Source organism: Camelus ferus, chromosome 4 (assembly GCF_009834535.1).
Source record: "Camelus ferus isolate YT-003-E chromosome 4, BCGSAC_Cfer_1.0, whole genome shotgun sequence".
Lineage (NCBI taxonomy): Eukaryota > Metazoa > Chordata > Mammalia > Artiodactyla > Camelidae > Camelus > Camelus ferus.
In genome coordinates this window covers 52,289,006-52,316,108 of record NC_045699.1, presented here as the reverse complement: position 1 = coordinate 52,316,108, position 27,103 = coordinate 52,289,006, and the positions used below count along the sequence as shown (strand labels likewise).

General features: G+C 44.7%; 1 long non-coding RNA gene across 3 annotated transcripts in view; it reads left to right on the top strand.

Moving 5' to 3' along the window:
* The window catches only part of LOC116663214, a 190,163-nt gene that overhangs the window by 110,773 nt on the left and 52,287 nt on the right, over positions 1-27,103 (top strand). For 2 of the 3 annotated variants that reach the window (XR_004319387.1, XR_004319385.1), the window contains one exon: positions 17,692-17,879. The exons of the other annotated variant lie outside the window; for it this stretch is intronic. This is a non-coding gene — a long non-coding RNA (uncharacterized LOC116663214). Of the gene's footprint in view, positions 1-17,691; positions 17,880-27,103 lie in introns of those variants that run through there. 3 annotated transcript variants of the gene reach the window in all.

Here is a 27,103-nt window from a genome sequence, read left to right as displayed (position 1 = left end):
TTAAACCGCCCCTGTCCCCCAGACCCCCAGCTGTGGCTGTCTTCATAACTGCATGTGTGGTCCTTGCCTTTGCTGTTTTTCTTTTAGCTATTTGAGAGCGGAGCTATCAAGACATCGCGGAGCCTCCTTTGTTACCAAGAAAGTGCTTGCTTCTTTTGGCTACACCTAGAGGTTCTGAGGGGTCCGTTTCCTCTCCAGCGCGGGGCAGAGCTAAGAGAAGCCCCAGGCTCCAGTCAGAGCTGGGACAGTCGCGGATGGTTCTCCTGGGTGGGAGACAGCCTCACAAAAGAGCCCTCTCTCCTCCCTCCCAGGAAAGGGTCCGAGGGGACTTTCTGTGAGGGCACAGTCCCTTAGGATGGTTCCCTTGGTTTCATGATGAGCAACAAAGCGGAGGCTGGGTTTCGCTGAGACAACTGAAATGGCTTGGAATGCGTGATTGCAGATAGATCAGCAAGTTTCACAGGCAAAATTCTTTTCTTTCTGTTGAGCAGAAAAAGGAGGGTGGAAGGAAAGAAAAAAAATACGGTGTGTTGGAAAGATGATGGGCTTTGTACACAGGCCTGGGTGTGGGTCACAGCTCTGCCCCTCAATTGTCGGGAGACTTTGGGGGTGCCACGTCAACTCTTTGAGTCTGTTTCCTCAAGTTTCCTCAGGCAGCAAATACCCATCCTGTACAAGTGGTCCTAAGGTTGAATGGGAGATGCCCACGGAAAGTTCCAGAGGCCCTTATTAAGTGTTTAATTCCCTCTCCCCATCATTACATTTAAGATTCAGTCTTTGGGAAATTGTGTTATTAGTCTCTTAATAAAAGGTTATTCTGTAGTATAATTATTTCCATTTTTACGTGTTCACAGATGCCATTGAGAAGGTCCTTTTGTCTTTTAGGTACCTCTTCTGTAGACATATATGTGAGTAGTGTGTTATAAGTACAGGGACATTTGTTGTGGTTGTGTCAGTAATAGCCAAAGAAACAGAAGCTGGCCTATATGTCATTCAATGCAGTATGATACTATCTATACTAGGGGATACCAGGCAGCCACCAAAAAGGATGCAGACAATCTAGATGAATTGACGTGGAAAGACCCATAGGATGTATTGCTAAGTAGAGTCAATTGCAGCGTAATGCACAGTCTGATACTAGTTTTAAAAAGGAAGTTTTATGTGTATGTGTAGATATATGTGTGTGTCGACGCACAGAAAAGGTCCTGGAGGAAACACATCAAATCATGGACAGTAGTTCCTAGTGGGGGTAAAGGGCAGACACTTTTATTACTTACTATCTATATAACTGCACTATTGGCATGTTTTACAGTGGGAATGTATCTACTTCTTACCAGAATGGAAAACAGCAAACTATGGAGACAGTAAAAAGATCCGTGGTTGCCAGGGAGGGTGACTAGGGGGATCGCAGGGTTTTTAGGGCCGTGAAAATACTCTGTGTGCTACCATGCTGGTGGTTCCATGTCATTATACATTTGCCCAAACCCACAGAACACACAACAGCAAGAGTGAACCCTAATGTAAACTATGGAGTTTGCGTGATTATGACGTGTCAGTGTAGGTTCATTGATTGGGACCAGTGTACGGCTCTGGTGGGGGACACTGGAAGTGGGGGACACTCTGTATGCGTTGGGGCAGGGCAGATACGGTAGGATCTCTGTCCCTACCTCTCAATTTTGCAGGTGAACCTAAAACTGCTCTAAAAATTGGAAGCCTAGAAAAAATAAGTAAAAGATTGCACCTTTTGCTGCCGTGCTAAAGAATTAAGCTGATGCTGATGAAAACAAGTGCCATGGATCAAATCCAGCAACTTGCTCTTTCCCTTCCCTTTCAAGGAGTCAAGATTGCCGGGATCAGAGACTTAATGGAAGCCATTTATTTAGATACGGAGCTGGGCTGGGAGAAGTGGGCTCGACCAGAAGTTTAGAACACGCTGATCTAGACAGATATAGGAGGAACATTCATTTATTCGTTCTTGCATTCCACGGATATTTATTAAGGGCCCGTCACCTTTTAGGGGTTGAGGATAATAAGATAGAGAAAAGCCCTTGTCCTAACAAAACAAGGTAGGGGCGGTGGGAGTAGGGGCGGTGGGGATAAGGGACAGGTAATAAACAAACCCACTCTAACGTGGGTTCAGTGTTCTGCAAAGACAGAGGCACCAGGACACAGGGGTAAAGAGTGAAAGAATTGAGGTGGGAGCAGGGCTGGATGCTGGGGGTGGGGAGGAGGGTGTCTCTTAGAATCGTCAGGGAGACTCTCTGGGGAGTTGCTATTTGAGCAAAGACCTGAATCAAATAGAGGACTGAGTCACACACCAGAACGGAAGCCTTGGAGTGGGACTGAGTGTAGTGTGGTCAGGGCGCAGCAAGAAGCCACCCGGCAGTGGCAGGCAGGTCGCAGGGAGCCTCACAGGACAAGGTAGGGACTTTGGATTTTTTTGCACACACATTGAGAAGCCACTGGAGGGTTTCAAGGGAAGGATGACATAATCTGGCTACATTTTGAAAAAGGCCATTCTGGTTGCTTTGAGAGACGGGAGCGGGTAGGAAAGTAGGAGTGTGAGGGCTAAGACTAAATACACAGGCTCTTGGATTTTCTAAGAGAGCCATGGCGCCAGTTTGGGTGCCAGTGACAGCGGTGGAGGTGGTACGAAACGGTCAGGTTCATGGGATATTTAGAAGCTGGTAGAAGACAGCTCGGGATACAGCAGCCTGGCTGAGCTGATAGGAGTTCTGGTGCTTGGGATGTGGGTTGTAAAGGGAAGAGGGGAGCTGAGAATGAAATGCTTGACAAGCTCTCAGCAAACGTGCATTGCCATGATCAGAAAACTTCAATGATGAGCCCTCGTGGAAAACTTTCCAGTTCTCCCTGAGGTTAAACATCTGTTTCTGATTCGGTCCTCATGTCTACCCGCTAGAGGAAGAATTGTTGTCATTTGACAGATGAGGAAACCGAGGCTCAGATGTGCCTTGCTGAAGGTCACAAAGCTGCTGCCTAGAAGAACCCATGTCTCAATTCCGTTAGATTTTTTTTTTTAAACAGAGGTAGCAGGGGTTGAATCCAGGACCGTGTGCAAGCTCCGCATGTGCTCTACCACTGAGCCATAGCCCTGCCCCTCCAGTCCCTTAGATCTTGTGCTCAGGAAGCATCCTGGTGATGGTTGTCACTGGGTAGGGCTTCTCTGTTGGCAGGTTGTGGGGCACGGTCCCCAGGAGCTCACAGTGGAAGGTATTTGTGAGCCAGGTCAGTGGAGGAGGAAGCTTTGAAGGAGATGGGATTTCAGTACCTGTTTTTCGGTTCCTTTCAAATACTGATGGAAGACGGCTTGGGCTACTGCAGCCTGGCGGGACCACCAGAAGCAGGTGTTGGCCACTGAAATCTCCACGCGGTGAGGCCAGGAGTGACTCCCCATCACCAGGGGTCACGCACAATGGGTTATCTTTTAGGGAACTGGCTCAGGTCACCTAAGCCATTCACCCAAAAGGCTCTCCTCCTTGTCCTCACTTCCTCCGCATCCCTGAACTGCTGCAGACTGGCTCCTACCCCAGCTATTCATAGAAAAGACACTCCCTGCCTTCCTCCTGGTGGAACCCAGTGACCCCTTTCTGCCCTCTTCTTGCCCCTCTGACCCTCCTGCAGCGACCCTTCCCTCCTTCTTGTCACCTTCTCTTTCCTTCTGCTTGTGCTGTCTCCCTTCTCTGCTGCTCCCCCGACACCAACATCTTTTTTCTCTTCAGCCTTGCAGCTTCCTCCTTCAGCTCACAGTCCCACCCCAAACATGGCTCTCCCAGCTCCAGCTTTTCAGTTCTTACTTCTGTGGAGATGGTCCCAACCTGTGTCTCTAGCTGGGATCTCCTGAGCTCCTGCATCTCATTGCTGCCTGGACCTCTGTCCTCCTGGGCAGAGCTAATGATCATAAAAGCAGCAGGAACACCCAGGGAATGGAGAGATGGCCTGTTGGACCTGAACTAGAGAGAAGTCTCAAAAGGGTAGGGTGAGACCAGATTGTGAGGGATCCCAAAAGCCACTACCACCAGGGCTGCCTGCATCTTGGATCCAGGATTAAAAATAGAGGTTTCTGGTCCCAGAGAAATGACAAATTGCATTTTGGAAGCATCACTAACCAGCCTTGGGGAAGGTGGACTGGACTGGATTTTACTTGTCCTAGAGAGGGTGAAGAGAGCTGAGGAGGGGCCAGCTTTGGAAACTGTAAACAAGTATACAGTCTTCTGAGGAGTGGATTGGATTTGAGGGGAAGTGGAAAGGAGGTAAGGGAAAAAGGAGGGGGACTTTGGCTTGCCTTACAGCAGACTTGGTCCCCTGCCTTCTTGGTCTCTCTCCTGAGAGCAGGCATCCTGCTCATTTTTTTTTTCCTGGTGCTAATTTTTAGGGTCCTGAATGGGAAAAAAATACTTTTCTGAGGTCAAATGGATTCATTAATGCTTCTCTCTAACCACCCGGGTGACTCAGCATGTTTTCAGTTTGTTTACGGGCTAGCCCAGTGCTTTATAGTTTACATTCACATTTTAATTCACTTAATTTGATTCTCACAGTCAGGCAGTCAAGTAGGTGTGGTACTGCCATTTTGCAGATGGAAAAACTGAGGGTCAGAGAGAAGTGACATGTTCCGGGTCTGACAGCTATCAGTGTCAGAGTCAGGCCTTGAACTCCTGAGCCAACATTGCCATCAGGCCACGGCTCCTGACTGATTAAGCCCAGCAGGATATCTGAAATTTCCAGCATCAAACGCGAAGAAGCTATTTAGTAGACATAAGCTAATTTTGCCTACTCAATATGCAAATCCCCCTTTTTTTGATACTTGCATTTCAGTTAAGATAATGTGAGCTCCTATAACAAACTAGTTCTCAAATATATGTTTCAAACAGAATCTCCCAGTAAGTATTTCTGTTTGGTGGACAGCTTTATTCCAAGGCATAAAGATTTAGGGACCAGGCTCCTTCTATTTTGTTCATCTATCCATAGTTTCCCAAGGTGGCTGGGAGATGTTGATGGGCCGAGAAGCAATATGCACCACTTCTCCCCACTTTCCATTAGCTAGAACTCAGTCATATGGATACACCCAACTCTTAGGGAGGCTGAACTCATTCTTTAGAATGGGTATCTAGGAGGAAGAGAAAACAGACTAGGGAAAGTGAGACAGACACTGCCGTAGCACTGGTGAAACATTTCACCCACCCTCAGCCCACCAGGCCCAGTGGAGTTTCCTGCTTCATACCCTCCATCCTCATCTGAGGTCCAAGATGACTCATCCTGGATAATAATAATAAGTGAAACCACCTTACTTCACTCCCTGCACACGATGATTGGTTCAGGTATTGACACATGACCCACATAGGTTCAATGAAACTCAGTCCTAGGATTTTATTGAAACTCCTAGCAAAAAGAACCTCTCTTTCCATTAGAGTTGCTAGAGTGTAAGGACCTGAACCAGAGCAACTGTCTTGCAGGGAACAACCGTTGTGTCAGCTTTATGGAGAGCAGGCTTGCCAGTGAAACCAGCAGTTAAGAAGGCAAGGCTGCAAGCTAGAAGGAGATCCCTTTCAATGACACCCTTTGAGTGTCTAAATTCCAGAATGTCAGTCCTGATCAGTCCTAGCCCTGACTTTTTTAACTAAGATATCCAATAAATCCTTTAAAATTGTTTTTCTTAAACCCAATTTGTATTGAGTTTCCACCACTTATAAGCTAGAGGCCCATTTGCAAAACTGGGACACCCTGTTGTCCTCAAATCCCATGACAGGGATGCACCTGCTCTGCTCACCATTAGAGCACGCCCTCTGCTGGCGAGTGGATGGGCTCTCTGGGATGTGGCTGCCTTTGAGTCATCCCATCTCCATATGGCTGGACTGCTCATTTTCTCACTTGCTTTTTTTTTTTTAAACACGGGAATTGTTTTGAATCAAATGCAACATGTGTTGCCTTCTAAAGAGGTCAGAATTATTTAGAATCACATTGATTTTTTTACCCTACAGAAATGATAGCAGAAAAACTTGTTTAAAAGGATGTAAACTCAGCATAGGGAGCGTCTCAGTCTCACAGTGGTCCCTCACATGATTAGACCAGTTTTGAATACTGGGAGGAAAAATTCTTCTAAAAACCTTTCACAAGCATAGAAAACAAACTTATGGTTACCAGGAGGGAAGAGGGGTAGGAAGGGATACATTGGGAGTTTGAGATTTGCAGACTACTAACTACTATATATAAAACAGACAAATAACAGGTTTCTACTGTATAGCACAGGGAATTGTATTCAATATCCTGTAGTAACCTATAATGAAAAAGAATATGAAAAGGAATATATGTATGTACATGTATGACTGAAACATTATGCTGTGCACCAGAAATTGACACAATATTGTAAACTGATTATAGTACAATAAAACTTTTTTTTTAAAAGCCAATCACTTACAGGTATTTTAAAAGTCAGAGGATGGCATCTACTCATAAAGCTTTCACTGGTACAAAATCATGGCAAAAATCTGATAGTGTGGAGGGCATGTGGTATCACATTTACTTACACACACACACACACACACACACACACACACACAAACATACTTCAGCATTATTGTTAAAGAAGTTCAAAGAAATTGTGTTGGAGCTTTGCAGAAAGTTCTGGGGCCATTGGGAGTTTTGTTAGAGAGGAGTCAGGAGCTGGAAGGCTGCTCAGTTTAGATTCCGCTGCTGGAGAGGCTTGCAGGAACCCAGAGTCTGGAGGCCACCCTCACTCTATTTCACGGCAGGCCCCGGCCACACTGTACCGTGGGCAGTTCCTCACACATTCCATATATTCAGACTTCCTTAAACTTGTCCCCAGAACGTACTCCCCACACTTCTTCACTTAGAAAAATATTATTTGAGATGCTTCAAATGGTACCACTGCTGTGAAGCCTTCTAGGCAAGAGTCAGTCACCCTCTTCTCTGGGTCCCATGGTGCCTTGCACACACTGCCATGTTGGAATTTTTCACGTTGTACATTTTTGTGAATGGCTTCCATGTTCATCTCCCTGACTTAATTGTGAGTTTCTTAAAAGCAGATACTCTAGTTCCTATAATTTTAGGCTAGGGCTTGACATATAATGGATGTGTCAAAAAATGAAATAAATGGAAGACACAAATCTTATAAGATTGCGCAAAATTTATCAGGGAGAGAAAGACATTTTCTTAGCCCTAAGAGGACTGATAATGGAGTGACAACTCAAAGAGATGGCACCAAAGGGTTACTCTGTACAGGCCAAATAAACTTTTTTCATACTTCTATCTATGATTGAGTAATTTTTTCTTGGATCACCTAGGGAACAGTCAAGACAACTTATATGAGTATTTTGAAATGAAATGATCTGGTTTTCCCACTCGCTCCATGTAGACTGGTCACTATCCAGTTAGTACTAGGGTTACAGGTCTGCCTGGGAAAGCCCAAGTTCGCACCTGCTGTCCCTGCTAACTATTTATAGTGCCCCAGTTCAGTCTCAAAGTGTCCCAATGTGGATGTAAATTCTTTAGCTGCTCTATTTGTGGAGAACCTACTGGCCTGAGATATCAAAGATAGAGTTGGACTAAGAGACAGTTTCTTCCAAGTTGGACAGGGCGTTGCCTCTAGCTGTTCTCCGTGTCTTAACAGTCATGAAGGGGAGATTTCACTCCTAGTGCCCTTCTCTTGCTTTCTGAATGGGAAGAGGGGAGTTTACTCTTTATCTCTATTAATTTGTGGCCAAATAAAGCAGTGATGTTATCCATGCTCATTTTAATCCCTACAACAATGCTACAGTAGATATCAATAAGTATTTTACAGGTAAAGAAGTTGGGGCTCAGAGAAGTTAAGTAAATTGCTTAAGAGCACACAGCAAATAAGGGTCAGTGTCAATGTTAACCTCATTTGGTCTGACTCATCTCATGCCCTGTCCACTTTCCAATATTGCTTACCATTTAGAAACTGTTTTCACAGATTCCCTTATTTTGGAACTCCTTCTCCCTGTCTGAATTATTAAGTATAATGTAATTTCTGCCTTACCAAAGGAGACCCTGCTTGACATCTGTTTGTTGGAGAAGATCATTCTGGTCTGTGAATTTCAGTCTGTAGATTATGGTGTTTCTGATTTGGGTGTTTGTGAACAAGTGTCTCTGTTGTAATGAAGCTCAGCAATGATCTTTTGACTTGGGAACCATTAATGTGTAACTAGGCAAGTTTAACTGGAAAACATTTTAATTATTTATAATAGGGACAAGCAAGGGATTCAGGAGTGGGGACAGAAATTAGACAGCAGAGTTAATAAAGCTTTGTCTTGTGATTATTTCAGCATTGAGGATCACAGGGTTCATCGCAAAAGCAAAAAGGTGGAAACCACCTATAGTTTATTCCATGCAGTGGAATACTATGCAGCTGTTGTAGTAACAGGTTTTAGACACTTGCTGATGTGGAAGGACAGATCAAAACATAGTTAAGAGCAAAAAGCAGGTTATAAATCAATATGCATTATGATGCTTGTAACAATTATGCACACCTAGAAAAATGTCTGGAAAGGTACCTAAGTATCTCTGCTGTCCAAGTTACACGTGGTTTTCTTTTCTCCCTTTTGGGGGTTTATTTGAATTTTCTAAGTTACCTAGTTAACAAAATTCTATGTCCAATTTCAAGTTAAAATTTATTAAATACCTAAGAGAAAAGAAAATGCTCATTTCTCTCTCATTACTACCAAAAGGATATCTTAATCAGTGTCAGAAAGGAAGGAAATCCTGCCATATTCGACACATGGATGAACCTTGAAGATATTATGCCAAGGGAAATAAGCCAGTCACAGAAAGACGAATGCTGCATGATATCACTTGTATGAGGTCTACAGAACAGTCAAATGGATAGAAGCAGAAAGTAGGATGGTGGTTGCCAGGGGCTGGGGGCAGGAGGGAGGGCACGGTGCTGTTCAATGAACACAGAGTTTCAGTTGTGGAAGATGATCAAGTCCTCGAGATCTGCTGTAGACACTGTGCCCCTAGATCACATTCCTGTAATGGTGCACCTAAATTTTTGTTGAGGGTAGATGTTAAGTGTTCTTACCATAATTTAAAAAATAATAATAATAATAATAATAATAATAATAATAATAATAATAATAATAATAATAATAATAAATGAAAGCTGTGTGTGTCTCCCAGCCTCCCGTCTGAGGCGATGAGACTTAGATGGCTCAGTTACAAAACGCCTGTTCCGTGCCAGAAACTGTGCCACAGGCTCTCCGCAGTGGGGTTTTCTTTGATTTCCCCTATAAACCCAGCAAAGTGGACAACAGCATTCCCATTTTGCAGGCGAGGAACTGATTTCGAGGGTCCTGAGATTCCTGATGGGACCTCTGTTCTAGAGGAGGCTCCACTCTTTAGATGAACAGCCTGCCCGATGCCAGGTCCAGAGTCTTTAGTAGGACAGCAGCTAGCCATGGGAACAAAGTGTAAGCGTGAATTTAATCAAGAGAGAGGAGAGCAAGCTGACAAAATGCACCCCCTTGCTCTGAGGTTGGGACTGTGGTCCCACTGTGCCCTGAGGCCATCTATACAGTTAGCTCCTGGAGAAAGCATGTATTGGAAGAAATAATCTATTGCTCCTTAAAATGAATGGCTGCTTTGGGCTATCATATTTATTAGCTGCTGTTCACCAGCTACTTCTAATCTGCCAGACCCCACACTGAGTACTTTGCAGACACCATCTCATGTAGTCCTTAGCCACCCTATGAGGTAGGTACTTTTATCCTGGTTTTTTTTTGTTTTTTTTTTTTTTTTGCTAATGAGGAAATTGAAGCTTGCTGAGGTGAAGTATGTTGGTCAAGGTCACACAGCTTGTGAGCGGTAGAACTCCAAGAAATCTACGCTCTTAACCACAGTGCTACTTTGCCTCTAGAATTAACAGGGGAAGAAAATTGAAAGAGAAGTCAGAGAGGCAAAGCTGAAGACTTGGAGACCTGGTGAGGGCCTTGGACCAACTGGAGCTTTGCGTCTTTCCCAGTACCTCTTGTCCATCCATGGCCAGGTCCTTTAGGGTCCTTAGTGGGAAGGTACTAGGACGTGCTATGGTATGGTGCATATTTATGATAGAAAAATCATGGGTTTTAGATCCATACGATTGTTTCAGGTTCCATCAGCGCCACTCACAAGCTATGTGAGCTTAGGTAAGCTACACAACCTTTCTAAGCCCTGCGTTTATCATGGGCTCATTGGGCTGGCTCAGTGAGGAAAGCAGGTGTGAACGTGCCTAATACAGCCTTTGGCAAATATTTTAGTCAGGCTATGCTAGGCCGTGCCGAGGTAACAAATCCCCAATTATTTTTCATAGTGAAAACTCATTTCTCTATTCACATGAAGTCCCATCCTGGTCAGACAACACTCCTCATCCTGTAGCTCTGTCATCTGTCACCTCCATGTCAACCGGTAGGGAATAGAATACAAAAGGAGGCACCCCAGCTCCAGGTATGTTCACATCCATTGGCCACACAAGCCCAAGCGATCGCAAAGAAAGCCAGGGGAGAGAGGGGAACATGTGGATGGATACTCAGTGCAGAGGGATGTTCCATGAGGTGACTGTTTCCTTCTCTCCTACTTCCAAATGTATTTTTCAGAGCTGAACTTTACACATGGGTCTAAAGCCATCAGTCAAAAAGCTCTTTGGTTCTAGGAAAGTGGATTCAACATCTTTCACAGCTTTTTTCTACATTGTACATGAGGAGAAAGTAGAAGTCAGTTATTCTGATCAGTTGACAAATTTTCACGGCAAAAATTCAGAATGAAATCGATAACAACACTACCTTTTAGGAAACTAATTAAGCAGGCTGAATGCCTCTTTAAAACAGAAGTACCTTAATCTGGTGTGTGCACATACATTTTGTTTTGTGTTGTATCAGAATCACTAGTAAAATTACCCTAGCAATTGTTTACTTGTGCATTCTTAATCTCACCTTGTTCCACAAGATTTGAAGCTGTACCTTAGAAATTACAAAATATGGCAACAGTTGGTTCTTCCTGCTTCCTGTTCCCACCCCTGCCCCCCCAGTTATTCTTCACCCTGGCACCTAGGAAATCCTATTTGTTTGTTTGTTTGTTTATTTATTTATTTTTATTGAAATAAAATTTCAATTGTAAAATTTAATTTACAATGTTGTGTTAGTTTCAGGTGTATAGCAAATGACTCACTTATACATATACATATACATATATATATTCTTTTTCAGATTCTTTTCCATTGTAGGGTATTACAAGATATCAAATATAACTCCCTTGTTATACAGTAGGTCCTTGCTATTTATCTGTCTTATAGATAGTAGAGTGTATATGTTAATCCCAAACTCCTAATTTATTCCTCCCCCAACCCCTTTCCCCTTTGGTAACCATATTTTGTTTTCTATGTCTGTGAGTCTACTTCTGGTTTATAACTAAGTTCATTTGTATCATTTTCTTTTAGATTCCACATATAAGTGGTATCTTATTATATTTGTCTTTCTCTGTCTGACTTACTTCACTTAGTATTGTAATCTCTAGGTCTGTCCATGTTGCTGCACATGGCATTATTTTAGTCTTTTTTATGGCTGAGTAGTATTCCATTGTGTGTGTGTATGTGTGTGTGTATGTATGTATGTATATACCACATCTTCTTTATCCATTCATCCATTGGTGGACATTTAGGTTGCTTCCGTGTCTTGGCTATTGTAAATAGCACTGCTATGAACACTGGGGTGCATGCATCTTTTTGAGTTAGAGTTTTCTCTGGATATATGCCCAGAAGTGGGATTGCTGGGTCATATGGTAACTCTATTTTTAGTTTTTTAGAGAACCTCCACACTCTTCTAGGAGATCTTTTTAAATGCAAAGCTGATCAAGCCATGTCTACTTGAAAACAAAAAATTTCTGAGACTTTTCTCTGTCCCCTAAACCCTTAGCCTGGCAGCACAGTCTGACATCTCTGCCCTTCCAGACTGTGGTAGCTGTGCTTTGTGTCAATCTAGCTAAGCTGGAACTATGCTTCCCTGAGTTCCCTTCCCTGTATAATTCTGGGTTAAGGTTGGCCAAAGATAAATTTGCTGTAAGGGAGATGAAGGTGGGACTTATAATATTAGAAGATTTCTAGTGAAAAGCTATAAAACGGGAAGCCAAGAATACATCAGATGTTCACTACTAACATGTACAAAATGTGTACTATGTGCCAGGTGCTGGTCCAGAACCCTTACAGGTACTAACTTTTTTCTTCCTTGCATCGATCCATTGAGTTAAGTCCTATTGTTATTCCCATTTTACAGATGTAGAAATGAGATTAAACCCCTTGCCCAAGGTCACCCAGTCAGGACTTGGACTCATACTAGGTGACTGTAGCCATGCTCTTTATTATTGTTATAATTATATGCTACAGAAACTTCAGCTGAGCTTCTGGGAAATTTTAATTGTCTATGAAAGAGGCATAGAAAGAGATGATCTCCTTTTGCATGGATATGGTAACTACAATTTTCAGTCATCTCTTTACAAGCTTGGTGATTAAGCTGAACCCCACAGAGGACAGCACTGATAGAAACTCGAAAAAATGATGCATCCTCCATTGCTGCTTGTATATGCGAGTGCCTAACATTGTACTCTCAGTGAACTGGAGTTTTCCTTGGGAACAAAGGAAAACTCCAGTTGGATGTGTCACGGCATGGTCAGGATGGCATGAGTTTTGCTGCAGTAACAAATAACACCCAAATCTCTTAAAACAAAAGAAGTTCATTCCTTGCTCATGTTCTCTGGCCATTGTGAGTTGGCTATGGCTCTGCTCCAATGGCCATATGGCATACAGTCTTCACTTCGGTATCCAGAACATTGCTGGTCTCTGTAATAGAGGGAAAGAGCAAGGCAGAGTGTGTACTGGCTCTGAAAGACTCTGCTTGGAAGTAGCATGTTTTTTCTGCTCACATCTCATTGGCCAAAGCAAGATACATGACCATGGAAGAGTCCACAGGGTGAGTAAGTGTAATCCTCTTGCTGCAAGGGCTCCTCATCTGGGTGAGCAGTCAGTTTACTTTTTCCATAGGGCGTATGGTCAGAGGCTGGAGTGATTAAAACCCTCTAGAGATCATCTTTGGCCGCAGGTAACCGTTCACATTTTCCCCAGTGTACTGTACAAATATCTTTTTCTGCACCATGAAGTGAAAACAGAGAAGTTGACTTTGATTGTCTTATTAATTCTTTCAAGAACTGGGGCACTAGGCCACTGTTAGTTCAAGCCCAAATCCAGCTGGTAATAGAAAGGCAGGACTGGAATTGGAGATTTTAGTCTCCATACTCAAGGTTCTTTTGGCTCTAATAAGGGGTACTCTGAGTAGGTCAGCAAAATCTGTGAGCCCAGGCACCAGAGCCCTGGCCCTTCAGCCCCACTGGCATCTGTACACCTCTTCTCCTGGCTTGAACTGGCCCACCGACGAGGGTGGCAGTGACCACAGGCTCAGTGATGACCACAGAGACTGTTGAGAACATACATGCTGCAGGCTGTAGTTTTGCTTCTTATTAAGGCTCTGGAGACAAGAACATGACAACATTTTGGCAGCTGGGACTATAGCCATGTGTGAGGAGAAAGTAATTTGCATGAGCAATGCAAAACCACCTGGTTTATTGCAACTGACTCTGAACAAGTTAAATGAATCAAATCCCGGTTGGATACCAGAGGAAGCTAACTTACACACACACACACACACACACACACACACACCACACACATACACACACACACACACACAGAGTCCCTGCAAAAAAAAAAAATCTAAAAAACACAACCACCCAACATCTGTGTTTCACACAAATGAACTACTAAGGAACCTCTTGTCCTCTTGCTCTCTGTCCCCAGGCTTAATTTTCCTGGTGAGCTTATATAAATTCTCCTACCCTGGCAGCTTTATGGCTGGGCCTCCTCTTCCCAAGCCCACCCACCCCTCTATGGACACACTCAGGAAGGATGTGCGCCATGGTGCAAAGGAGCCTGAGCAGTGGGAGTGCTTGTCCTGTAACTGACAGTGAGAACTTCCCACCAGCCCACCAAATTGCAGAGTCCTGGGTCCCACTCTGGACATGTCACCCAACTCCCTGGCTGATTCTTCTGAACACTGAAGTTTCAAACCTTGGCCTTAGATTGTCAAACACTGCCTGTGAATCTGTCAGGCCTTCACAGCCCCTCAGCCTCCCAGGGTTCCTGCTCTCTCCTTGCCAGGCACGAAAGCGAAGATATATCCCAGCAAATGCATGTCTTGGCTGGAGAGGCCATCAGGCTGGGTTGCAGGCTGGGAGAGACAGGCCTGCACACCAGAGTCCTGGAAAAGACAGAACATGGTGGGCAGAGGCCTAACGAGGGCCTTGTGGTGTAGGGAAGGCGCACTTAGCAGGAGACTGAAGACTTGATTTCAAGACTATGTTCAATTACTAATCTTGATAGTTTTGAATTTACTTAAGCTCTCACCCTTTGTTCATTCATTGAACAACCATTACGTTAAGTGCCTACCGTATGCCAATACTATGTTGGCTGCTGAGGGATGGAGCAGTATTAGCCAGCCTTCAAGATGGCCCACAATGATCCCTGTTTTCTGATAGTCACACTCTTGTGTGGCTCCCTTCCACAGAGACTAGAGCTGACCTGTGTGAATGATAGAATATTATAGAAATGACAGTCTGTGACTTCCATGCCAGGTCGTAAAAGACACAGTGATTTCTGCTTTGCTTCCTCTTGGAATTCTCACACTGCGGGAGGCCAGCTGCCATGTTGTGAGGATGCTCAAGCAGTGCTTGGAGAGGCCCAGGCGGGAAGGCACTGAGGCCTCCTACCAACACCATGCAAGCGAGCCATTTTGTAATAGATTCTTCAGCCCCAACCCAGCCTTCAGATAACTGCAGCCCATCTAACAGACTGACTGCAACATCTTGAAAGACTCCTATCCACCACCTATTAGAGCTGCTTCTGAATTCCTGACCCACAGAAACTGTGGATAATAAATGTTTAGTATTTTAAGCTACTGTTTTAGGGCACCTTGTTAAGCAGTAACAGAGAACTAATAAGGTAGTGTGAGCAGGACATACAAGATCCTTACTCTACTTTCATGGAGTTATAGTCTAGTGGGGTGGGGATGAGGAGGAAAGGTAGACAAAATAATTAAATCAAATGAAAAAGTAGAAGTTGTGTAAGTGCTGTGAAAGAAGTGAGCATGGTGTCAAGCTGAGATATGATGAGATACGGTGGGCCAGCGCCTTTAGATGGGGGTACAAGGGGGTGCCTCCCCAAGGAGCTGATACTTAGACACTGAAATGTAAAGGCTTCTAGAGGTACCAATCTACACCCAGATACAGAAGCCACCTGATGAATGACAGAGCCTCCTGGCCTGCCCTCGACAGCTCATCTCTGACTTTTTTTCATCATTCAAACTTTTCTATTTACAACCAAACTGAACAGTCTTCATGTGCTTCACTGTAGCACATACCACCTGTGCATTAGCATCATACCTCCTCCCTTTAAAACGTGCTTCATCCTTACTCGAGCTGTTGGCCACCCTCCAGTTTCTGGTCCAATCTACTCTTGTTACTCTCCTCCGTGTAGATGAAGTAGGCAAGCATCTTTTTTTTTCCTTTTCATTCATGGCTATGTTCCTGGAGATTCAGCTGACAGTTTCTGCTCACTGGCTCCTACTGAAGCCTGGTCTGGTCTGCAACTTGTAGTGTTGTTTATAATAAGGTAAAGAAATCAACTTCTACTTGTCTAAACCATGGTAGTAGGGGATCTCTTGATTGCACCATCTTAGCTGCTCCTCTCCTAAGTACAGGGGGGCCAGCACCATTATGTGGGGTCTTGGAGTTGTGGCTTTGGGTTGGCCCTTTATTCTAACAGCAGTGAGAGTCATTGGCGGGTTTTAAGCGGTAAAGCAAAATGATCTCATTTGTTCTTTAAAAAGTTCACTCTGGTAGTTCACTCTGGTTATTCCCTGGGTCTGTGCTCTCCAAGTCTCAGGTTTCTAATTTGTAAAACAGCAGTCTGAGATAAAATTTTCCACCCTGCTTATCCCCGCAAAAGATCTCCTTTCCAGGCTAAACATTCCAGTTCTTTAAACCATCCTTTGCACAGTTTGGTCTCTTCTCCAGCTTGGTTATTCTTGGTGGACTTTACATGTGTCACGTCCTCTGGAATCGGGGTACTTCCAACCCAGCTCAACACTCTACCCGTTGTCTGTCCAACCTGGGGTGGAGGAAGGCTGCCAGCCCCCTTGTGAGATCAGTTTTGACATATGTTAACTGTCATGGTTTCACTGCACCATCTTTTTGCTGCTACCCCTGGAGATGAATTGTGTGAAATCATTCCTTGCTACTCTGAGGCTGCTTCCCCTACCCTGCCCCCATCACGCATTCTCTCTATAGTTGACAATACAAGGGCAGAAAAGACCCATAGGACAGTTCCTCTGAGATGGTCTTGGGGCAAGAGCTGGCCTAATTGGGATTCCAGGCATCACCTCTGCAAGAGCAGCATGCTCTTTTAAAAAGGGGCTGCAGAAATGATCTTTGCATTTGAAACATTTGAATCTTAGTTCCAAAGAGAATCATCTGAGAATGATGTTGTGGATGGGTCTGAAGCCTGATGGGGTGTTCTCGTACAAAGGACCAGTTCTGCCTGGAGTACAGATAAAAGATCACACTAGCTAATTTAGATAGGAATGATAACTTTCCAACTGGGGTAACAGATAAGTGCTTCCAGAAACAGCTTCTTTAGGCAATGAAGCCACAATTGGCTGCCTTCAGAGAGAAGGGGGAAATGGTAGAAGACAGAGAAGAATTTAGGTCAGCCAGAATGGGGCCCCCAAAAAAGTCAAGTTCAGAAATAATTTAACAGATAGGGATCCAAAGAATATGTGGTTTGCCTGACAAATGACATTCACTTTGAAAGTGAAAATGAAATTGGAGAAAGCAAAATTGCTGCATAATGGGTCCTGGAGATTGAAGAGAAATGACACCAGGGGAGAAAGGAGTTGTAAAGCCTTCCTAGTTAAGCCTGGAATTGGAATGAATGAATTTTGGCTCATAAAGGGTCAGGTGAAGAGCACACAGATAATGGCTTAGTCCCAAGCAGCTCCAAAACGATGGATGTTCATTAGCAGATGGTCTCCTGCACTTGACAAGCATGCCTGACCAGACTCACGCTGCCTCCTCTCAGACTGCTCATCCTGGAAAGGACTCTTTAACAGAACAAGACCACTTAATTCAACAGTTAAGCCAAGGAAAGATGGGAAAAGACTTTTACCCTGAATGTCAAGGGGCCGTGAAAGAGCGAGGTGGTGTGGGAGGGGGAAGAGATGCTGTACACTGAAACTGAAGAAGCACTGTGGGGCTGGCAGAACCTCATCCTGGCAAAATAACCATCCCTGGCCAGCTAGCAGAAGGCACTTAGACTGCTGCCTTGGGACATCTGGGCTTGATTCGTGGTCTAATGAACGGCTTCTCTGTGAGATTGTTAGACCAGACAGACACTTAATCTCTGGGAGACTCATTTTATCCACTCCCAGGACGAGCATGATCACATCTATCTACCCCATTCTACTTCACAGAAGTAAAGGTTTGCACAGTGCCTTCATCAACATTGACTTCTCATTTAACCCTCACCATCATTCAACAAGGGGCATCATTTACTCTATCTTACAGATGAAGAAACAGACCCAGCAACGTTGAATGACTTGTCCAAGGTGTGGACCTAAATGGAGGAAACAGGACCAGAACACAGATAATCCAGTTTCAAATACAGGGCTCCTTCTATGACCCCACAACCATCTATTGAACAAGAGAAAAAATTACGAGTGCTGCTGCTGGGATGTAGTATGTTGTGGTAAGAGCATGGGTTTTGCAATAAACCAACTCAGTTTCAGATTCTAGCTTTGCCATTTTCTAGTGGTGTCACTTGAGCCCATGAGCCTTAGCATCTTTGTTTATAAAATGAGGATCAGAATATGAAAACGAATATATGTATGTTCCTATATGACTGAAGTATTGTGCTGTATACCAGAAATTGACACAACATTGTAAACTGACTACACTTTAATAAAAAATATATATACACATAAGTAGCATATAAAATGAGGACCAAAATAATGCCTTGGGCGTGAGATTATCACAGATTCAGTGGCCATAGGGTGCTTGGCGCATCACATAGTAAGTACTCAATGAATGGACACTTACTGTCATAGCCAGCCATGGGAACGTGTTGCTGCAAAGCTTGATGGGAGAGTGATTAGGAGAGATGGCTCTGAAGCCAGATGACATGGGTTTGATGAATTCTGGCTCTGGTACTTAGTGGATGAGTGACCTTAAGAAAGCTAACTTTTCTAAGGTTCATTTTCCTCATCTATAAAATGGGATAAATACTTGTCTCATATTGTTGTTGTGTGAGAATTACATGAGATACTTGAATTACATGGCACCTTGTGAGTGTGCCACAATTATTCTCCATTACAGTGTTGTGTTGTGGCTGTTTATTAATGATTAGGAGGAAGAATTAGGACTTTATAAAAGTGAACAGTTCCAGAAAACCAGTACCCACATCCACATATGGTGACTCTAGGGTTATTGGGATTAAACATGGGGGTTATTGGGACCTGAGGAGTGTTTCTCTGTTTTCAGACCTGGAACCGTATTTGCATTTTGGCATCATCTTAATCTCGGTGGGTTTATTCTGTCTGTCATGCTCTGCAGTGAATACTATCTCATCACTGTCTATAATGACTGCTTGGGATTCTTACCATCATCTGTGGGTTCTCATTTTCAACTCAATCCATTAATTCATTCACTCGTTCTTTCCTTTCCTCATACATTTATTCATTTACCTAACCATCTATTTATCCTTCTATTCCACAAACACTTCTTGTGTCCCTCCTTAGTGTCAGGCTTTGTTTATTGGGTGAGTAGCAGGAATCAGACGTGGCCTCGTCATTCCAGAGCCCATAGCGTACTGGAGGATCTGAGACATGTGCATAAATCCCAAAGCACAAGGGAGGAAGAGGTGAGGGTCACTATGGCGAGATGGTTAAGTTGTCAGGGAGACAGAGCACACTGATGGAAACTCTTCAGTGGTGTTGATCAACAACGTGACCCTCCTGTTGGCTAAATACCAGAGATCATTTCTCAACTTCTATTTCTTTCTCTCTTCAAGACCCCAGAGGCCCCACCTCCCAGTCTGTTTCTTAGTAACAGTCTCTTTTCTGTCCCGGATGAAAGTGCCTCCTTGTTCAGGTTAAAGCTAACTGCTGCAGTCAGTCCATGGTGGCCCAGCTTTTCCTCACCCAGTCTCAGTGAGAGAAGGAAAAACACTAGACCGGGTTGTGGCCTAGTCACTCCCATGTCTGAGCCTCAGCTGGTTGGGCGATGGGACCATCTAGTGAGATGGAGCATTCAGGAGCAGAGTGGGTATGATGGGGAAAGAGACAGCACAGGGTCTGGAGTGTGCTGAGGGCCTGAGAGAAATCCAGGTGGTTTCCATGTATAGTTGGATATTTGGGTCTGAAGCTTAAGGGAGAAATTTTGGCTGGAGGTACTGATTTTGTGGGTCCTGATACAGGGACAGATAGAGTGGAAGCCATGTGAGCGTGTCCATGAACCAAGGAGAGGGTACAGAGTGAGACCAGAAGGGGATCCAGGACAAATCCCCCAGGAATATCAGAACTTAAAGAGTGGCCAAAGCTAAAGGATCCAGAGAAAGCTAACAGCCCAGATGAGAGAAAAACCCAAGATCAATGCTAGTTCAGAAGACAAAGAAGAGGATTCTAAGTAGAAGGATGTGGTCAACCTTGTCGAAAGCTTCAGATAAATCAACTAAGGTCAAGAACTGAAAGTTGACTGGGCTTGACAAATAGGAGGTAACTGTAGAGACAGTCATGGAAGAAAGAGACAGTTTGCTGAAACGTGCAGTATTTCAAGGAGATAATGATAAGATGCAAGAGCAGAGGGATTAACTTTGAAAAGACGTTTCCTTTCCTAAGGGATCACGAGAGAGGAAATAATAGCAGATGAAAATATAGTTAATTTTGGAGTTGACTGCGAAGGGATCTGGGGGAATTTGTATGTGGTGCCCTTTACTATGGGATGTAAGAGATGACTGGGGTAGAGTGAGAACAGATGTAATACAGGACTTGAGGAGAGGGGTGACAGGTTTGGGTCAAGTTTGTGAAGAAAGGGAGAGGGGAAGGAATAAAAATTGAGTCAGATGGATGATTTTTCAAGGTCAAGGTTTTAGAGGTAGATGTTGGCTGATCATAAACATGAGTTCCTGGAATGGCAGAGAAGGATATGGAAATAGGGAAAGCAAGACCTTGGAAGATAAGATGCTTTTACAAATCTTGAGGGCATCTGAGATGGCAACTATGGGGTGGGAGGTGGAGAGTAAGGCTGTGAGCCAATGCCAACATTCAGCAAAAGCTGAGTGAGTATCTGCTTCATGCCAGGCACTGGGTGCCATGGTTCCCAGTAAACTCAGGGGATAAATTTGAATATAGTCAGTATGTAAGAGAGGTGGGGATAGGAGACATGGCATAGCCTACAGCCTCCACAATGTTATAATTGCAACTCCTGGAGACAGGAGGGTCTTTGAATAACATGGGTGTGGAAATTCCTATCAATGGCAGTAGGGGATTAGGAGAATACGAACCACCTGGGTGATGTGGGCTATGTGTTTTAACGGCATGGTGGTGATGATTGTGGGTAGATGATCAGCCTCCCCTGGAGAAGGCTGCAGAGAAGCAGATCGTCAGGGATACCACGTGCCCAGCCATGTGTTAACTGCTTGAATAAAGACAGCGTTTGGCCCTGCTCTGAGGGTCCCTGGAAACTTCTTGAGTGCCCATCTGTGCTGCCAGACCTTGATGGGTTTACTGTTTCTCTCTGCTCTGTTGGCTAAGCCCTGTTCACACAGGGATAATGAAGGTCTCATTTGCCTCCAACAATATGGTGCCTTTCTGTGTAATTTACATGTTTTCTTCTAGGCTCAGACACTAAGTAATGAAGCAACAAATTCTGGTGCAAGGTCTTGCTACTGATACATGGAAACCCAGACTCTATACCTTTATTCTTCTGTGGTATCTTCTAGCAAAGGTCTGAAGCCTGGAAAGATGTCACTCAATCCTGGTCTTGGCAGGCACCCGTCAAAGAAAGAACTTGGACTTCTTAGGATGAGTGCTAAGTGCTAGCTTTATGTCACTGTCACCTCCTGAAATTCAGCGGCCATCAGTAGATTTATAAATACTTCCCTAAGCTTGGATTTCGTTTCCAATTTGTAAGAACATTAATGACCACTTATTGAGCACTTATGAGTCAACCACTGTGCTAAGGATTTATGTGAACTATTTTTTTTTAATCTGCACAGCAACCAATGAAATAGGTGCTTTTTAATTTTTTTTAAAAGGAGGTAAGTGAGGCTTAGGGAAAATTAGTTGTCCATGGACATAGCTCCTGATGGAGACAGCACCCAGACCCTGCGCTTTTAGCTGCTGCCACACCACTTCCTTGGGTCTTTTAGTCCCCCCACCATTTGGCATCAGTGTATTAATAGTGTTTCAGATCTAACACATTTGTTCACTTGGCAATCTTTCACTGAATACCAAATCTGTTCTACCCCGTGGGAAGTCGTGACCCCAAGGAGTTGAGGATTGCTGGAGAGTAGAATAAGGCAAAGAGGAGAGGTCTCTGATGCTAGGGATGGGGACAGGAGCCAGCTCACAAAGGGCTCTGTTTGGCCACATTCAAGAGTTTGGACTTTATCTTGCAGGTGTTGGGGAGACATTGGAGGATTTCAAGTAATGGAGTGAACATTATGCAAACAAATACTCACCGCCTAGGTCCCGCATGTCAGATATTCAGGAGGGCGATGGTGTAGGGAATAGGCTGAAGCAATCGGGTGCCTGGAATTCAAGGACTCTCAGAGTAAGTGCTTCCTTAAATTTTGTGCCGAGGTGCTGGCCAGCCTCACCCTGGTCCAGGCCCTGGAGTGTGCTATCAGGGAGTGAAGGATGAGTTCAAGTCAAATCTCCACCCTTAAAGCATGATGAACTATGGGGAGGAGAAGCGGACTAGACCAAAGTGCAATTAACCACCTATCCAGGGCACCGAGTGCAGGAATGACTTGAGGAGTATTAGACACACATTAGAACAGTGTTCCTGTTGGAGGAGGTGAGTCCTGACTACGTCCGTGTCCTACCACCACTCCAGTTGCACTCAGCATCCAACATTCCTAACAGCATCTTGCAAGTCTTCTCCTGTGAGTGGTGGGAGTTAACTAATTCCATTTGCTTTTTCCTGTCAGCTAGGTTCCAGCCTCTGGAGCACCAGGCCTAGAGACTGGTTCTGGAAATTCCTACAGTATAGGTTCATCTTCGGTCACCAAGACCCAGGATTCAAAGTCAAGCTAGATAAGCACTCACGTGCCTGGGATGGGAGTAGGAAGGCAGAGCAGCCGCTGTATTTCTCTAAGTTTCAGAATCCACGGTGGGGCTCCTTCAGATCTTCGCATTCTTTTGACTCAGACTCTGTGAGTTCAATATCTAGTTCATTGTTCTTTAGGAATTACAATCAGGTTTGCCCTAAATAAAGAGCAGCTGTCATTCTGGACCACTTCTGCCCCCCACGTCTTCAACTCCAATAATCCCTGATGGTTCAGCCGTGTGTTATTAATATGTATTGGGGATTGAATGGCTAAAGCACAAAACGACATTGAGTTCTTAGAGGTGACTGTTGGCACCATAAGAGAACAGCTGGAGAGTAAAACTGAAATATAGTTCATGCAGATCCCACTTTCTAAAGGCGGAAGCAGAGAGATGGAGAATGTTCTGGCATTACTGGCCCTGAGGAGACCTTACGGCCAGTTCAGTGGGGACACTGGGAGAATGTTCACCCGTTCTGGGACACCAAATCCAGTGGGGTTGGGGTTCTCTTAGGGAGGGAGAAGACATCAGGTTTAAGTTTTTATCGTCAACTAGATGATGGAAGGCAGCCCAGTTCAGTGGGGAGGACACTGGTCTGGGAGACGAGGGACTTGATTCAAGTCTAACTCTCCTACCATCCCAGGGCAAGTAAACTTGGCGTCCCTGGATCTTTCTTTGCTTCAGAATGGCTAGATGATCACTCGTGTTGATTCCAGCTCATAGATTCCCATTCTGTGAATGCCCAGGCAGAAAGAACACATCACCCCATCTGGCTCCCTCCCGCCTTCTAGAGAATGACGTGTGGAGCTGTAGCTCTTCAGGGACAGATGGTGGGCAGGTATCTGTCTCCACATTTGGTGTGATGTAAGAGGAGGAGGGAAAGAAAATAACCACATCTGAGCCAACTTATCCAGGCAGGCTGGCTCCTCACCCAGCCTCCCTTACCCACTGTTTAATTTGTGTGGTTTGTCACAGGACCCCTCAGCGTCTGGTCTCTGACCTACCCCCCTCAATCCAATTGGCTGTTTCCAGAATGATTCCCCAGGGAAACCTACCTGTCTGAGGACTCTCTGCTTTTGATCATGTTTTCAACGGATGCTCTCACGGTCCTCAGTCCTAGAGGTCTTCATTGAAGCCAACCAAGCGTGTAACCCTTCAAAAGCAACTGTTGCCACATCTAAGATATTTAACACTGGAAATCCTCTCTCTGGGCACAGCTTCTGTCTTTCCACTTGACTCTGAGTCTGGAGTGTAGAGTGATAAAAAAAAACTCGGGGCTTTGCAGCACAGTAGAGACGTGGGGCCCTGGGCAGTGGATACCTCCCAGAGCCTCTGATTTCTTATTAGTACAAAGAAGGTAAGCGCATACACCTGGCGCGTGGATGAGAGCATTAAAAAGGGGATGTATGAGAAACAGCCAAGGTCTTTGAAGGAACATGTGAGTCCCTTCCCTTTCCCCTTGTAGCGGCCACTTAGCTGAGTCCCCGACATCTATCCCATCCTAGATGGTAAGGCAATCACGAGGATTCTTACCTTCTGCTGTGCTGGGTTTAACCGTGAGCAAGGGACCTGGTTCTGGCTGATGAGACATGAGAGGAAGTCTGTTGGGAAGGCTTTGGGGAAAGGGTTTCCTTTCTCCTAATAAGAGACATAAGAAAGAGACAGTCCCTGTTTTCCTCTGGGTGAGGTACTCTTTGAAGGTGACCTCTCTAATTCCTGCAGCCACTTTGCTGCCAGCCAGAGGGTGAAGCCGACATGTATAATGAAGGGCAGAGCCCCTGGGTTGTAAGAGGAGCCGTGAGACCCCTCACGCCCCCATCCGGTGACGCCCTGCCCACGACTTTTTGTCAGCGGGTTAACTCACCTATTCCCTTGTCATTTAAACTAATTTGATTTAGGGTTTTTCTGTTCCCTTCAGCTGAGGGCATCCAAATTGCTGAGCCTCTCGCTATGGGCTCCTGCTCTTAATCACCAGTCCTCTGCGTCCCCCTGGTCCATTTCAACTTCCTCCTACCAGGCCCCTTGCTTTATGGCCCAATGGGGCTCCCGAGCCAGCTTTTCCAGGAGTATGGCCCTTCCTGCCAACCCTAATGCATTGACATCTGGCTGTTACTACCTGAACAAGTCCTGGGGGTGGTCTTTCGCCCCCAGTCTCCAAGCCTGCAAAGCATCGCTAGAGAAAGATAGAATTGTGTCCAGTAGCCATATTATGTATTAATATTATAATACTATATTACATCATTATATTATCATATCACAATATATTATTATATTTATATAATTAATAAGGTATATAATTCATAATATATTATTATATTATAAGCCCAGGCGTGCTTTATTCCCGGGGCCTTAGCTGCTCATTTAGATGCCTTGCTATTTCCACCTCCACATAATTACTCATGCTGTCCCTGCCAGCTGACACACCCTCTCCTCTCTCTCCCCTGGAGCAAGCGTTCTCATCCTTCCAGGCCAATCCCAGATTCCTACAGTGAGAGGCAAATGAGACCTCCTTGGCACCCCTGTAATGCGATCTCTCTCTTCAAATCCAGGTCAATGTCTTAATATAGACTTTTGTCCATTTCCTTTATATTCCCTAGTAGGCCCTGATCTCCTTAGACAAGCTTTGTTTAATATGAAGGGCCACGCCAATATACAATTAAGAAAGAAACAAAGGCTAAAGACCAAGGGTGCAGGTCTCAAATCAGCCAGACTCCAGTGTGAAGGTGAGCCGTGCAACTTAGTAAGTAAGAGAAATAGGAAAAATTATTCAACTCTGTGCCACAATTTTTATCTGAAGAGGGAACTAAGACACCTACGTAAGGCAATTTGGAGGAATATATTGGATGATTATATAAACATGCTGGAGACATAGTAGGCCCTCAATATTACTTCTTTTCCTTCTTTTCACTGTAAGTCAGAGACAATATGTCCTGGTTTTGTTAGCCAAATGTGTGTGTGTGTGTGTGTGTGTGTGCGTGTGTGCGTGCACACAAGTTCTTTTTCCTTTGACATCAAGTAATCTGTAATACTATAAAACTAAGTTCATTCTGGCAACATTCAAATAAGAATAAAATGCTTCTCTCCCTTTCGCCCACCATATGGAGGTGGACATAAACTCGATATTCAGTACACACAGCCTGCTGGCCAGCTCTGTGCTGCATGAAATGATATATAGATCAACTGGATATGGAACTAGTCCTCTGCCCTAAGATTCCTCATCATGGTTCTTTGAACATGGGAGGCACTCCTAGACAGTAAATGCTTCTGCACAGTCGATGGCCTCACTCAGATGTTTACATTTTCTTCCCAACAGATAAAAGCAGTCCTTCCTGTTACGGTACTTGAGTGGTTCTTAACCTTTCATGGGAATAGTAATGAGTTGGGGCTGATATATGGGCAGATTCCTAGCTTTACCCTTAGAGACTCAGCTTGGTGGGCATAGGTGTAACCCAGGACCCTGCATCTTTGACAAGCACCCAGTGTAATCCTTATTTAGATGAGAAACACTGGATGCTGGGTTACAAACAGTGGCAGGGAAGCTGATTCTCAAAGGAGTGGGCGCACAGTGACATCCCAGGCAAGTGTGATGATAACCCAGGCCATTCCCTGGATCTCAATAGATGGACCTCCAAGTCTTACAAGTAACATGGGAACCAGGTGTCTTATGCCAGAAGGAGATTCCAAAGGAAATGGGTTAAAATTAATAAGGAAGAGCTTTGGCACTGGCCCAAGAAACAGGATTAGCTAAACCTCTAGATCTATTCTGAGATGAGCAGGTCAGCTTGGTGGGGAAGAAGATCTCAACCACCAAGGTTTGTAACCATTAAGAATGGGGACTATGGAAACCTGACAATTTTCTATTTTAAATAAGATGTTTATTTGTTCATTTCCTTTTTGACCTCTTTTATTATTTTGTATATTTCCTGTTGAAAATTTCAACCTAATTTGGGAGAATAGCCCTAGAGACGTCAGTTCCTGGAGAGGCGGGAATTAAATGATGGCCACCCTTCTTTATGGCCCAGGCACTTTATACACATTATCTCTAATTTGCACAAACATATGCTTAAGTATGGGTTAGTAGTCCATGTGTTTTCTTTCGGATGAGGATTGGAGGTTTCAGAGAGGTTAAGCAATTTGCCTAGGACCACACAGCAAAGAAGACGGAACTGATGTGCACAGGATGAGCCCTTCTTACCAGAAGTTCTCTTGAGGCCTCCGCATGCTTGCTCGCTGGAGTATTTTATCCTTCAGTGGCCAGGAAAAGACCTGGTAGGACCCACCACTCTAGCCTTGCCAGACACCTGGCGGAGAAAGGGATTTCTGAAGCAGGAGAAAGCCCAGGAAGGTCGCTCAGTTCCTGTGCCTGCTGCTTCCCAGCCGGGGATGACAGTTAATCTGGAAAATCAATTCCACTCCTACTCCCGCCGCAGACACTCCCCAGGGCAGGCCATGGCTCCTCTCACTGCTGTTAAACAGCACAGGAAGTGGTTGCCAGCATGGGGAGGTCGGGGCAGCTGTGTGCGGGGCCTGGGGTTGTCCACAGAGCCCTCGCTGTGGGGCTCCACGGTGGTGCCTTCAGCCTCGGGGGCCGACGGGGATGGGTGACTCTGGCCCCTTCCACCTGAGAAGGCGCAGGATCAGCTCACCTGGGC